Raw genomic sequence first — 15,761 nt, 5'->3', positions numbered from 1 at the left:
CATATCCTCCTCTAAGTGTAACTCCCGGCTGGTTTGGCCCTTAAGGGCCAACTATCAAGGCTCATGTAGTGGTTTGATAGTCACTTCATAACCCCAAAGAGAATGGGAAGGGGTGCCCACTATGGGTGCCTTTTTATTACTTCTCCAACTCGCACATAGTGTGCAAGATTCTATGTCTGCTTCTTTCAATATGTTTTCAATCTTGTTTATACTGGCAAATAGGTTGTGCGACCATCGAGCACATTTGTAAAAGAAAAATGGGAGCACTATACTAAATCTCACCGAGAGAAGACAAACATAGCAACATCCTTAAAAATGTCTTATTATGCCTCAACTCATTTGGTCATATCAGACTAAGCATCCCTAATCCCTCTAGAGTCCAAATGACTTGGAGTAATGCTTAATCTTCATAAAATATGATGTACTCACAACTATGTCGCAAATCCCAAGAAGTAACATAACTTTTCGACAGTGAGTACATACCATTATCAATGTGTTACCAAATAGTCTTCCTTTCGCCTTCCTGTCATTTAGTTTCAGTCCAGTCGCTTTCCCAGCAATGTCTATTTAGACCGCATCATTCATGGTCATAGATAACATGCCAAAGTAGCAGATACTAAAACATCAATCTCTTAACATAGTCAAAGGTCACCTAAGGGCATAAATAAATTAAGGTAATCAATTATGACATATAAGACTCACATAGTGAGAAAGCAGGAATCCATTCACTCACATCTACTGTTTGTCGCAAAAGTACAGGCAGTATGAAATACATTTTACAGTGGAGTTCTCTTTCCAAAGAAAGAGCGTATATCTAATTATCTAATCTCAATACACCGTATAAATTTTAGTCTAGTTACTATCTCAGGGTTTAACCCGAGTCCCTCCATTTGCTCGCTATCCGAAGCGCCAAAGAGGATCTCGCATCTAGTTAAACCACAGGCTACATGGATTGTGGGTAACCCATACATGATCCTTTTAAATATGATGGATCTCATCTTAGCTCTTACTAAGGCTGCATATCTTTTGTGCCTTACAACTTATTCTTCTCTGGATAAGTACTGAGTGACATTGTCTCATCTTTGCTCGCTACCTATTTGTAGCGCTAAAGGTGATCGCTCGTATGAGTAAACTGATTTAAGCCTGTCAACATACATTTTTCACCATAACTACCAAATTTATGGTTGATGTGTGTGCTTTTTAAAAATGCTTCCAGTTACTCCACATGATCATAGAACACATTAATATCATGTGCATAACGAGCAATACCATAAGGAAGAGAAATCAAATGGTCAATTACAAATAATTAAACGACAAACTCTTGTTTAATTACCATTTCTCTCCATGCGCATTCTCATTTGTATTAACTTCCTAAAACATGTTCATACCAAGAGACTCTTTTTATATATAAAAGTCATTTGCACAACCATGAAGTTAGCGATGACTTATCGTGAATCTCATTTAGGTCAAACTCACAATATAAACTTTAGATTCTAGTCAGCAAGTTCAACTATGATTTTTAAGAATTTACAAAGTAACCACAAATCTTATTCAATAAACTTAATTTGTGACTTTAGGGTTTCATATGAATCTCTTGTATTTTCGAACATATGAGATAGCCAACATTTATTTTTCATTAAAGGGAAAGCAATTTGGGCCTTTGCCCCTAAGGACTACAATCATATAGTCTAGTCATTACTCTTAATGACTTTTTCAAATCACAGCACAAACTCACTAAATCAAGTAAGCCATATTACCCCGTAACAAAAACTCAACCTCTAACTCCCTATGAGCAAATTGTAACGAAAACACCAAATAGTATCGGCAAAACTAGATTCTTTTGTATTTTCGATCTCATTACTTGTCTATGGATTTTGAACAAGAGCTCCTAAAAACTTTTATATTTATTATACATTGTGATATTAAATATGTGAATTTATTAAATGTGAGTTATTATGTATTTTCGTGAACCCTATCTTAGAGAGATGCATTGTTCAGTGGTAAATGTGTGTTATTTCAAATGAAAGGGTGGAAGTTTGAAACTCCACAAGTGCACTTTAATTTATGTTATGGAATAAATGAAATGTTGGACTTGGACAGACACAATGCTTGGGCCGGCCAAGCCTTGCACGTGGGCCAAATAGTCACAACACTTGGGTGCTTGCACATGGGCTGAATAGACACTTTGATAGGGTGCAATGCTTCAAGAAAATCAATTTAATTGAAAAGACACTTCTGGAGACTCAAACCAATGACTTCCCTTCCCCAAGGGAGGCACCTGACTACTAAGTTAGGGATATCCTTTGGTCTTTAAGTGAAACATTACGGCATTTAAACCAGTAATTGCTAGTTGAAAAGTTACAAGTTAAGAGTTGTGACCTTTCATATGGTACCACTTCATTCTCTATAAATACAGAATGAGACCCACAAATTTTAACATTACATTCTTCCATATTTTCAGTCACTTACAATTTTGATTCTGCTTATGTTGTTGAGTTTTCTACTTTGTGGCATAATCGTTTAGTACATTTGAATTTTAAATCTTTAAAGTTTATGTCTGAACATAGTTTAATTTCATATAATCATGAACATAGTGCTAAATGTGAAATTTGCATTGAAGCAAAAATGACAAAGAAACCTTTTACTAAAATAGACAGAAAAACATAATTATTATAACTTGTACATTCTGATATTTGTGAACTAAATGATATTTTAACTAGAGGAGGCAATAGATATTTTATTACTTTTTTTGATGATTTTTCAAGATCTACGTATGTAAACTTGATAAAAAGTAAGGATAAGTCATTCAATATGTTCAAATCTTATAAGTCTGTTGTTGAAAATTAAAAGAAAAATAAAATTAAGATACTTCATAGTGACAAAGGTGGTGAGTATTTTCCTACTGAATTTTCTTTGTACTGCACCCTATACCCCACAAACTAGTGCACCCTATACCCTACAACAAAACGGTTTAGCAAAAAGAAAAAATAGGACACTAGTTGATATGTTAAATGCTATGATTTTGAATGCAAAATTGTCTTTTAATTTGTGGGGAGAAACATTGCTCACGACATGTTATTTGCATAATAGAATACCTTATATGAAATTCAAAATTTCACTATATGAATTGTGGAAAGGTAGGAAATCAAATCTGAAATACCTAAGGGTATGAGGCTGTTTAGCCTTTTATAGAATTCCAGACCCAAAAAGAACAAAATTAAGTCTAAGGGCAATCAAAAGTGTTTTTGTAGGATATGTTGAGAATTCAAAAGCATATAGACTTTTGGATTTGGATTCTAACATTATAGTAGAATCAAAGGATGTAGAGTTTATTGAAGATAAATTCTATAATGACTCTAAAGCAGTATCAGATCCTACTCAAACACCAAAATCTGACTTGAGTCGGAAAAAGAATTGTATAACTCCTGACACATTGACTGAACCGAGAAGAAGTCAAAGAGTCAGAAAAGAGAAAAGTTTGGATCCAGATTTTGTGTCATCTCAGGCTATTGTTTTCCTTTTGGAAGGAAATAGAGATGATGTTTTAAATAAGATACTCATTATATTAAATATAGAAGAAGATCCAAAAATTAAAGAAGCTATGACTTCAAGAGATGTTGCATTTTGGAAAGAGGCGATAAATGATAAAATGGACTTAATATTGTCAAACAATACTTGGGTTTTAGTAGGCTTGCTCATGGATCAAAATTTATTGGTTGTAAATGGGTATTTAGGAGAAAATACAATATAAATGGGTCTCTTCAAACTTTTAAGGCCATATTAGTAGCCAAAAGTTTTAAACAAAAAGAGGCCATAGACTATTTTGATACGTATGCTCTAGTGACTAGATTTACATCTATTAGAGTACTTATGTCACTAGCTTCAATATATAACTTATTTGTACAACAAATGGATGTTAAAACCACTTTCCTAAATGGTGAACTGAATGAAGAGGTGTACATGGAACAACCAGAAGCATAGGCAAGAAAAGAAAGTTTACAAATTAATTAAGTCATTGTATGGATTAAAGAAAACACCAAAACAATGGCATGAGAAATGTGATTCTGTAATTTTATCTCATGGATTTAGGTATAATAATGTTGATAAATTTATTTATTCTAAATTCACGGAATGTTATTGTGTATAATATGTTTTTATGTGGATGACTTACTTATATTTGGAACAAATATGGAATGAATATCTGAAACTAATAAGCATTCATCTTCAAAATTCAAAATGAAGGATCTTAATGAAATTGACACTATTTTGGGTGTCAAAGTAAAGAAACATAGTTGGAATTATGCTTTATGTCAATCTCATTATATTGAGAAAATACTTCTTAAATTTCAACATTTAGGAATTAAAGAAGCAAATACTCCATATGACTCTTCATTTAAATTAACTGAGAATGCTGGTAGAGTAGTTGCTCAGTTAGAATATACTAGTGCAATTGGTAATTTAATGTATGTAATGCATTGCACTAGGCAAGATATTTCCTTTGCAATATATAAACTTTCTAGATATACGGGTAATTCTAGTATGAAGCATTGGAAAGCAATTGGTAGAGTCCTTGGGTATCTTTAAAGAACTAGTTCGTTAGGACTGTAGTATACCAATTTTCCTGTTGTACTAGAAGGATATTGTGATGTTAGTTGGATTACTAGTGCAAGTGATAATAAGGCTACGTCTGGTTGGGTTTTCACCCTTAGTAGTGGAGCTGTTTCATGGGCTTCTAAGACACAGACATGTATTTTACATTCTACAATGAAATCTAAATTTGTAGCCTTGGCGGCAGTAGGCAAAGAGGCAGAATGATTGAGGAATTTGTTATTTGACGTAAAGTTGTGGCCACAACTGATGTCAGCCATTTCTTTGCACTGTGATAGTGAAGTTATATGTCCAGGGCTTATAGTAAAGTCTATAATGAAAAATCTAGACATATTAGCTTGAGACATTAATATGTCAAACAATTAATAAGTGATGGTATTATCACTATTATATATATGCGGTCAAGTAAAACTTGATAGATCCTTTCACAAAGGGACTCTCGAGAGATTTGGTGAATAGTGCATCTAGTGGAATGGGTTTGAAACCTTTGTTTTTTAAAAAAGTCACCTGTAATAGGAACCCAACCTTACACTATTAATAAATAGTCTAAGTTTTAATGGGTAATAACAAGTTACAGTTATGTGACTAAGATAGTATTAAAATTTAATTTAATGTGAGAAACCCTTTCAGGATGGTCAGTGCTGTCTGTTACGCTAAATGTAAGATGTGTATTATACTCTTAATGAAGTTCAATAGTTGTATAAGTGTCTGAAGTAACAGAGACACAAAAGGAACTTTACCAATGTGAACATAATAGGTGGAGATAACTTCTAGCAAAAATTTAAGTTTTACTTTTGTAAATGTTTATGAATGCCAGGATGGAGCACGTGGATTAGTGCAAATAATTGGTGAGTTATCTCATTAAAATTGGATGGAATTATGTGTGGTATCCATTCTTAATGTATAAAGTCTTGGTTTAAGCCTACACCACCATTGACTTTGATAATGATTTGAGATATTTACATTAATTAAAAGTTTAAGTCGAAAAATACCTTCTTGTATGCATGAAGATATCAATATTTGACTGAAATTTAATATTACAATCTAAGTGGGGAATTTTTATATTTATTATAGTTTGTGATATTAAATATGTGAATTTATTGAATGTGGGTTATTATTTATTTTCGTGAACCACTATCTCAGAGAGATGCATTGGTTCAGTGGTAAGGGTGTATTGTTTCAAATGAAAGGGTGGAAGTTTGAACTCCACAAGTGCACTTTAATTTATTTTGTAGAATAAGTAAAGTGTTGGACTTGGATAGACACAATGCTTGGGCTGGCCAAACCTTGCACGTGGGCCAAACAATCACAACACTTGGGTGCTTGCATTTGGGCCGAATAGACACTTTAATAGGGCGCAATGCTTCAAAAAAATCAATTTAACTGGAAAGACACTTCTGGAGACTCGAACAAATGCCCTCCCTTCCCCACTAGGCTAGGCATATCCTTTGGTTTTTAAGTGAAACATTATGACCTTTAAACCAGTAACTGCCAGTTGAAAAGTTACAAGTTAAGAGTTGTGATTGAAATAATCTTTCACATGGTGTCACTTCATTTTCTATATATAGAGGATGAGACCCACGAATTTTAACATTCTAATCTCCCATATTTTTAATCACTTACACAATTTTGTAAAGAAAATCTGAAGGAAAAACTTCAGAATTGCTATATGCAGTTGGTGACTTTGTTGTATCTTGGAAGTGAATTGTAACCCGGTAGCAAATTCTTTCGAGTGAGGACAATTATCACTTTAAAGATAGTGTTCTATACACCTCAAAGTCGTATTTATTTTTCAGATTATTGTATCTGCACAATTTTCTTCAACAATAAATTTTTTCTTATACACAGTCTCACAAGACATGAAATCTTAGCTACTTTTTACAAGCTCATGTCCATCACCTCGTAGTATACATTCCCGGGTTTTCAACGTGCAGACTCATTGTAGCCAACACACATGATTTAGGCAGAGGATGTATTTATTGGTGACAGTGAAAGACATGTGACAAGCCATGACACTTTGTTTTCTCGAAAGAAAATGATAGGCTTACTACTTCCTATCAACCATTTACTACTCATTTTATTTTGTTTTAATTTTTATTACTTAATGATTAAAGAATTGACTATTAGTGAAGTTGTATATTTTTCTAATTTTTTCTTAATGATTAAGAATGTTAAAAAAAATACTTAAAAGAAAATAATAAAAAAATAAAAATTTCAAATACATTGTAAGGTAGTAAAAGGGTGGTAAGAGGGTAGTAAGCGTATCATTATTATTATTTTTTATATTTTTAAATATTTTTTTAAAAATTCTTAACATTATTAAAAAATATTTATTTAATTATTAAATAATAAAAAAGTCTCAATAAAAATACTCGAGACTCAAAATCAAGATCCCAAACATTTCTCCTTCGAAATATCTTACTAAGTACGAATCTATTTAGGAGATCTCTAACCAAATAGAGGATTTTTTTTCACCACAGTAGTTCTAAACCGATAATCATGGAGAAGGACATAATATAAATTCTAGCCTTAGATTCAAAACAATAATGACTATAAAAGTTGAGAAAGGAATAAAAAATTTGGTGACAATTGTCCATGTCTGAAATATTCGATATCAAAGGACTTTGATTCTTTCGTCCATGTTTCAAATATGAGGGCTGCTAGAGATACAAAGAAATCTCACACATTGATGTGGCACACTAGTATGCCACGTCTCTCTCTCTCTCTCTCTCTCTCTCTCTCTCTCTCTCTCTCTTTTCCTCTCTCTTTCTCCCCCCTCTCCCTGTGCTTCTCCCATCCTCCCATTTCCTTCCCTTTCCCACTTGGCGAACACCCCTCTCCCTGTGCCGGCGTTGTCTGTTACTAGTGTGTCGGCATTGTCTGCGCCCTTTGGGGTGGTTCCCAATCACCAAGCCAATGGGTGGCAGCAACCGACCACGCAAGTCGTGCACGACAAGCTCACGACACTGTCATGAGCTTTGTGTCCCCTTTGGTGATCGCTACTTGGACTATCGAAAACTTTTGCCGACTTAGGGGTGGTTCTCGACCACCTGGACCAACTGACAATGGTCGTCAACCATGACACAGTGCATGAAACATGCACGAGAAGCTCACAACATTGCCGTAAGCTCCACGTCCCCACCAGCAGTGCCGTTTGGATAGCCGGAAACTCCTGCCCACCCTCGAGGGAGAAAGAGAGGGAAAATGGGAGGAGCTGAGGGGAAGAATGGGGAGACGTGCAAGTGTGCCACATCAGTATGTGGAATCTCATTTGTAGGATTCCTTTATGTCTCTAATATTTTTCTTCAAATATATTTTTTGTACGTGTTTAGTTTCTATATGCATGGTTATGTATATTGTTATGAACCCCTTGTATGAAATAGTAGATTAAGAGTTACAATGGATGTAATAAGTGAAGGTTGAGTTGAGTGAGTGATTGGGAGAGTGTTGCGATGTTCTTGTTGTAATAAAATGGATTGTTGAATGTAAAAAGGAACCTTGAAATTGTAAAGAGTTGCTTCAGGAAATGGAATAATTCATGCAGGAAAGCTGTTTGATAGAAATACTCGTAAAGTCATACGTATTGAAAAGGAAGACTTCAAGGGCTTCCAAACCCCCATACACAAATCAATTCTTCACAAAGATTCCAGAATGCCTCTCCCTCTACTCAGTCCGTCCCTTATGCTAATGCAGAATAACAACCCATCCCAATACAATACTGACACGTAGCTTTTAACAACTAACTAATAAAAGAAACAAAATACAATACGAAACTGTAAATTTCCCAGGCTGCCAAAATGGTGCGTAAAACACTAATTATTTAAACTGTGCGTTTAACTAAATTATCCAAAACAGTGCGCCGAGTCTTCCTTCTTCATCCTCGCGACTCTTTCTCATACACTTCATTTCTTCAGAGCACTTCATTTCTCCAGAACACTTACATGCCTTTCTTCTCTTTTGACAATAGCTATTATTATCTTCACTATCTTGGAGGGTCATAACATTCTCCCCCTTTAAGAACCTTGTCCACAAGGTTTATAGCACTCAGAGAATAATAAAGGACTGGCTTTTCATGAATTGGTTGTATATGAACATCACCTTTATCCCCTTCACCATCTAGAAACACCATCTCATCCTCATCCTCATATGGATTACTAGTTGCCCTTGAACTTGATACACTAGACTTCAGGCCATTTTCTGAAACAACCTTATTTATAAGATTATGAGCTGTACGTCTCCCTTTGTTATAACTATTCTCAGAATTCACCAGGTCACCATTGCAAAAGCCTTGAACATTTTGCAAAGCTTTAAAAGATCTCCTCGAATTCATAATCTCAAAAACAACATCGAGATAGGCAAGAACAGCAGAAATTGTGTTTCTATCGCATAAAGGGTGTGCAACCCAGTGCCTCAGAAGCTCGTATATAGTAAGAGTATGATTCTTGAACTGCAACAAGGATTTAATTATGGAGGAATTACAGGAAGTCCAACCATAAGGGCAGAAAATAGAACACCAACTTGAAATTTGTTCAAGTTAAAATCTCTCTCCCCTTTGTAAAATTCCTGCTCTCTCCCTTCTCCATTTCTCCTGAGTTGCTTTAGACACCATCTTTTTAGAGGATCCCACTCCAGAAAAATGACCAATCAACTCGAAGTTAAAACTACCAGCGTCTGAGGTATATACCGACATCTCAACAAAATCCAGAATTTTATTCCAAGGCCTACCCATTTTACCATATACATTCAGAAACACATTATGAATTATCAAGGTCGATTCACATTTCCCTTCTCCCTTCTTAATAAAACTTAAAACCATATATGTACGATTCCCACTCCCTAGAATTATTTTCACAAGTAGAGTTTTAGGGTGATAACTAGGTAAAGATCTGCGAAACCTCTGTACTACTTTTGGTAGGTTCCCTAAAGTAATCTTTAAACGTGAATCCCATTTCAATTGATCTCTAAAGCAATCTTGGTTGGAGCCATTGAGATGTATAGGAAGCATGATTACCAAAATCGCAACTCCCCACAATAGAGTTCTATTCACCAAAAAGTTTTCCACATGATTTCCTCCTCTTCCTCTATCAAAGTGCCACCAGATCTGTTCCTCTATCAAGTGATATTCCCCAATCTTTAGCAGTTTTATCCCATACCACTAAAAAAAAAACCTTAATTAGCAATTCCTTGAGCAACTGAAGGGCTGCATTTGTATTTACTAAGAGCAGTTTTCTCCATTGCCCACCGCCAAAGATTACAAGAGAAGCATGAAGGGTTTTAAATATCTCAAAATTACCTTTGTAATATACTTTGCACCCAAATCTCGATAGAAATTAAAAATGGGGATTGGAAAAATGTACTTACCACTGAGAGTATCGCCAAATTCTTCTATTGCTTTAGCTTCATCCGTCCAAGTCTAAATGGTGTAATCGTAGCTACAAGCAAACCAAACATCCGTAGTTGTCTGCCACTGAATCATCTTAACATCTAGAATATGTCCCTGCAACACCAAATTACACTCGAACTCGTTGGTAGGCTGCATTTCCCAAGTCCAAACTGATTCATCTCGGCCACACACTGCAAGGAACGTTCCCGATGCATACCATGAAACACCTTTTACTTCATTCTCATGATCCTCTCTCTACTTCTTCTACTCAAGCTGAATGGCATTTTGACGCCTCCATTGACGAAGAGCAAACCCTTCCTTGGGCTCCATCTTAGTCAGCGGTGGGAGTACGGGCCCATCTGAGACAAAAATATCATCATCAGCACCATTTTCACCTACACCATAACCATTTCCATTCACCGCATGGATCTGATTGTACGAAGATTGGGAGTAGCTAGCGTTTGGGTCATTACATCCAAAAAACCCCAGAGAGTCAGTGACGTTTTCGACGGCGATGTCACCATTGGTAGGGAACCCTCCGGAGAAGTCTCTTGTGACAATTGGGAAGCTGGAGTATGATCCAGATCCGTAACCACTGCCACCAAAGCTCTCATCATCGTCGTCAACAAAATTAAAAGCAAAAGAGTTCACGTTCATCTCCTCACCATCGATGCCATATGCGTCAAAGGAAGACACCTCTGTTGAAATGCTACTCTAACTATATCGCACCATTTCTCTATAAAACGTACGAGTTTTTTCCCTCCGAATGAAATGGTATTTAAGGGTAATGGATCGTTCTCCCCCATCAATCGGACATCCTCTGTCGCTTCATGCACTACCAACTTTTGATTTTCAGCAATTGAATCCGTCTTCTTCGCTTCAAGAACAACATACCCATCGTCAAATATCGTCATCCCTATCAACATAATATCATCTTCTAAAACAACTCCTTTGTGTCTCACTTGGTGTTGGTCCAACGGGTAGATGCTTCTCCCATAAGCATATTCGATATTGAGCTTCACATAGTAAATAGTAAAGGAAGAATCGACTAAGATTTTTAGATTTTTACCGTCAGAAGACTTCACTGTAAGAACCATTTGGCCAGGATCTCTATAGAAATCATCATATAGTGCACGGTGATAATTCTGAAAACATATTTGAAGTTCTTCATTACTTAACTCCATGGCAAGATCGTTGGTTCTAGATACCACTTGTTATGACCCCTTGTATGGAATAGTAGATTAAGAGTTACAATGAATGTAATAAGTGAATGCTGAGTTGAGTGAGTGATTGGGAGAGTGTTGCGATGTTTCTGTTGTAATAAAATGGATTGTTGAATGTAAAAAGGAACCTTGACATTGTAAAGAGATGGTTCAGGAAATGAAATAATTCATGCAGGAAACCTGTTTGATAGAAATACTCATAGAGTCATATGTATTGAAAATGAAGACTTCGAGGGCTTCCAAACCTCCATACACAGATCAATTCTTTACAAAGATTCCAGAATGCCTCTCCCTTCACTCAGTCCATCCCTTATGCTAATGTAGAATAATAACCCACCCCAATACAATATTGACACATAGCTTTTAACAACTAACTAATAAAAGAAACAAAGTACAATACGAAACTATAAATTTTCCAGGTTGCCAAAATGGTGCGTAAAGCACTAATTATTGAAACTGTGCGTTTAACTAAATTCTCCAAAACAGTGCACTGAGTCTTCCTTCTTCATCCTCACGACTCCTTCATGTACACTTCATTTCTTCAGAACACTTCCATGCCTTTCTTCTCTTTTGACAACATCTATTATTATCTTCATTGCCTTGGAGTGTCATAACATATATACATGATGTCGGTTTGGGCATCGATTTATCCCAATCCAGTTCTAATCCTTTTTAGTTAATATTTGTGAATTTGCTTAGATGCAAAAAGTACATAAGTACATACATAGAACTGCTTATAAGCAGATTGGTCCCATGTTGCTGTCGATTTTCCTATTTTAATAATTCCATCTACATGATAATTAGATTCACATTCATGACGAAAAACTCATAGGGTTGTGTGTCACTACACCTGTAAGTTTGGGTACTGAGAGTACTTGAGGTACTCTCAAACACTCTCATTATTATTCTTTATTTTATTATTACTTTTCACTTACTTTTTACTACTATTCATTACATTTCACTACTATTCAATACTCTATTATTACTTTTTTATTACTTTTTCAATACTATTCACAAACACTTTCACTATCCAAACATACAAGACCAAGCCGGAATTAATGGATAATCACGTGATTGATCGCTAAAAGACCTAGTAATGGAGAAGACACAAAATATATAGAGAAATAATATTTGTAGTCATGGATTGCGCAAGCGTCACGCATTCTATTTGAAAAAGTGAATAAATATGAGATTCACATTAAAAAATTAATGTTTTAGTGGTGGATCTCACTCTTTTTCAGAAAGAGTATGCATCACTTGCGCAACCCGTAACTGTATCTAGCATTACTCAAATATATATATGATAACTAGCAATGTACATTCTTATAAGAGATTACAAATTTCAACTACGAATATTCTGTTAAAAAATACACTATAATTAAAAAAAAAAGAGCCTTAGTTTGTGGTAGTAAATAATAAATACCGTTCTGATCCAACTTCAACTATGATTTAATAAAAAATTAACCTTAATTGTACAATTGGTAGTTCGAGTGAACACTAGATAGAAACGTGGACGTAGATACATTGCCAAACCACTAAATACAAATCTTCTGCAGCTCCGTGGACCCGCAACCTTCTTTTTTGATGGAAGGTCAGCTCACTGATGGTGGCGAGTGACAGAGCTATGAGAAAACCTTGTAGGATAAAAATTCGAGTAAGTGCGAGTCAGTTTGAAAGACGAGATGAATTCTCTGTTATGGAATAAGACACGAGAGCTAACTGAGCTTCCAACAGGAAAGAAGACTTTACACAAGTGGGTACAGTACAAGACTGAGCATGACGACATCAAGAGGTATAGAGCCAGACTTGTTGTGAAGGGATTTGAGCAGAAGAAAGAAATTGACTACTTTGAGATTTTCTCACTAGTGGTGAAAATCACTACTATTAGGCTAGTGCTGAGAATGGTGGTTACAAAAGATCTACAATTGGAATAGCTAGATGTTAAGACAACTTTTCTTCATGGAGACTTAGATGAAGACATCTACATGCATCAGCCCGAGGGATTCCCAGTACAAGGGAAAAATAGCCTAGTTTGCAAACTGAAGAAGAGCTTGTACGGTAGGGGTGCTACTCACACCCTATGGGGGCGGGGTAGCCCCCTCCCTGCCCCTACCCCGCATGGGCGGGGGGTGGGGTTTTGCACCCCCTCATCTAGCCCCGGTCTGCGGGGGCAGGTACCTTGTTCGAGTACCAGGGTATGGATGCGGACACCCCATTTGTCCACTCCCCCCCTCCGCGGCTCCCTGAATCGCACCTGCAAATGGGCCCTCGGCCCAAAACGTGTTTCTGGGCCAAAAATGACCCAAAAACAACTGAAATGAGCCTAAAATTGCTCAGGTTCGGAGCCATTTTGGGCCCAGAAATTAACAAAAAAAAAAAAATACAAAAAAAAAGAATTTACAATAATAAAAATAATATACTACTAAGTTGCAACCAACTACATAAGTACTAAGTAATAAATTAATAATCATAAACTAAGCTATTACAATAATACAAATTAAGTTAAAACAATTACAAAATTACAAACATATAAAGGATGTTGTATCAATATTACAAATAAGTGAATCACTGAATACAACTAAGTGAGCTGTTTGACATTTGGGGCGGGTGGCCATGGGTGGAAAACACATGTAATTAGTGCTGCTTGCTTTGAGTGAGACTGTAAGATTAGAAAATCTAAAACATTAACAATTTAATAGAAAAATAAATTAGAATTATAAACAATAAACAAAAATTAAAATTACAAACATATATTAGAAATAAAAAAATTACAAACTAAAATCTGACTAACCTAGATGAGATGAGGATGAATATTAGAATAGATCATTTGGTCCTTGGGCTTGGGATTAGGATTGAGCATATGACAGTAAGATTATAAAAGCTAAAAAAAATAAGAAAAATAATTAGATGCAAAAAATTATATAAATACAAAAAATAATTAAGGGATAATACAAATTGTACTAACCTATGGCAAATGGCAATGGTGGGTCCAATATCGCGAAGTCATACTGCAGCGGAGGTAGACGTCATCTCATGTATTGCTACAACAATTAAAGTTGAAATTACTACTGATGAAATGAATATAAATAAATCAAAATAATAAAATAAAATCAACGATTACCAGATCAAGGCTCCTCACCGCCCTCCTCCTCGTCGATCTCTTTAAAGTCAAGAACATCCGAAACATAAATTTCTATCTCGTTGACCCAATTCTTTGTGCAACTTAATGCCTCCATAGTGATAATAGACAATGAACTCCGGAATGGATCCAATAAGCGTTATCTGGTACTAAAAGTCGACTCTGAAGAAACGATGCTAATAGGGATGACCAAAATACTACAGACTATTTCTAAGGTATTTCATGGTATTGGTCTTCCACCATGCTAGTATATCAAATCTCATTTATATGGGAGAAAATCCCCTGCCAAATATCTGTTACCTCCAACTTTGCCTCCATAGATTAATGAACTAGTAGGGGTTCTATGAGAGGCTCTCACCCCACACCAACCTAAACTCTTTCCCCATCTCGGCTTCTGGAGGAGGCAGGGGGTAGGTGTAGGTGTAGGTTCATTATCACTCATGATCATGGTAAACTCATCAAACAATTTACCAAGGGTTTCTCTAACCATTGTCCCACTAAGCTCAGTCCATGCGTTCCCATGTGCAAGTCTCAAACCATATATCATGCCATCAATCTTGATCTGGGGGTCAAGAGCAACATCCACATATAACAAAATATTTAGCCTACTCAAATCTCCCTAATACTTGTCATATTTGACCCTCATTATCAATGTCATCTCCCGCATCCTAATATGGTCACCCCTACACATTTCATCCAACTCTTCTTTCACCTTATATATTTGCTGATAGAAAACATTGGATGCAGGGTACAAAGAACTAGATAGCCTCACTGTGACCTCATAGAAGAGTCTAAAAAATTCTACAAAAGTAGCAACAATTTCTCAATTATCATCAATAGGCTTTCCTAATCCCTTGTGCTCATCAAAATATTTGAAATATTGAATGTTTTCATCACCCAATAATTCAAAAGCTGCCTTATATTCTTGGATTGCTTCCAACATCAAGAATGTTGAGTTCAATCTTGTAGGAATATCAGTACAAAAACCATTTTTGGATGTTTTGCTTGCATTCCTCACAACAACCTTAAATTTCTCCAATCTAGCAGGAGAAGATCTCACAAATCTCATAGCCGTTCTGACTCGTGCAACCAAGTTATCAAAATCTTTCAAACCATTAGTGACAATTAAATCCAGACTGTGTGCAGCATATCTAATATGCAAACAGTCACCACCCAAGATTGTCTTAATTATCTCTCTAAGATAGGTCTTAAGATGTCCCAAGGCGATATTATTAGATGAGTCATTATCAACTGTAACTGTCAAAACTCGTGTCAACACTCACTCTTTTATTGCGGCCTCCAACTCCTTCCCAACTGTCTGACCAATGTGATCGAAAGTTTGACAAAACTTTACATTTTTTTGTGTAGTGTCCAATCACAATCAATGAAATTCACAATCAAATACATG

The 15,761-nt window shown here is 35.8% G+C and overlaps 1 long non-coding RNA gene across 1 annotated transcript; it reads right to left on the bottom strand.

Moving 5' to 3' along the window:
* Positions 1–188: 188 nt before the first annotated feature.
* Positions 189–15,332, bottom strand: LOC121235596. The gene is made up of 3 exons (XR_005934574.1): positions 15,132–15,332; positions 8,702–8,706; positions 189–201 (listed from the first exon to the last, which is right to left on the bottom strand). It is a non-coding gene; the product is annotated as an uncharacterized LOC121235596 (long non-coding RNA).
* Positions 15,333–15,761: the final 429 nt, after the last annotated feature.

This window comes from Juglans microcarpa x Juglans regia, chromosome 1D (genome assembly GCF_004785595.1).
Source record: "Juglans microcarpa x Juglans regia isolate MS1-56 chromosome 1D, Jm3101_v1.0, whole genome shotgun sequence".
Lineage (NCBI taxonomy): Eukaryota > Viridiplantae > Streptophyta > Magnoliopsida > Fagales > Juglandaceae > Juglans > Juglans microcarpa x Juglans regia.
This window is presented reverse-complemented; position numbering and strand designations above follow the sequence as displayed.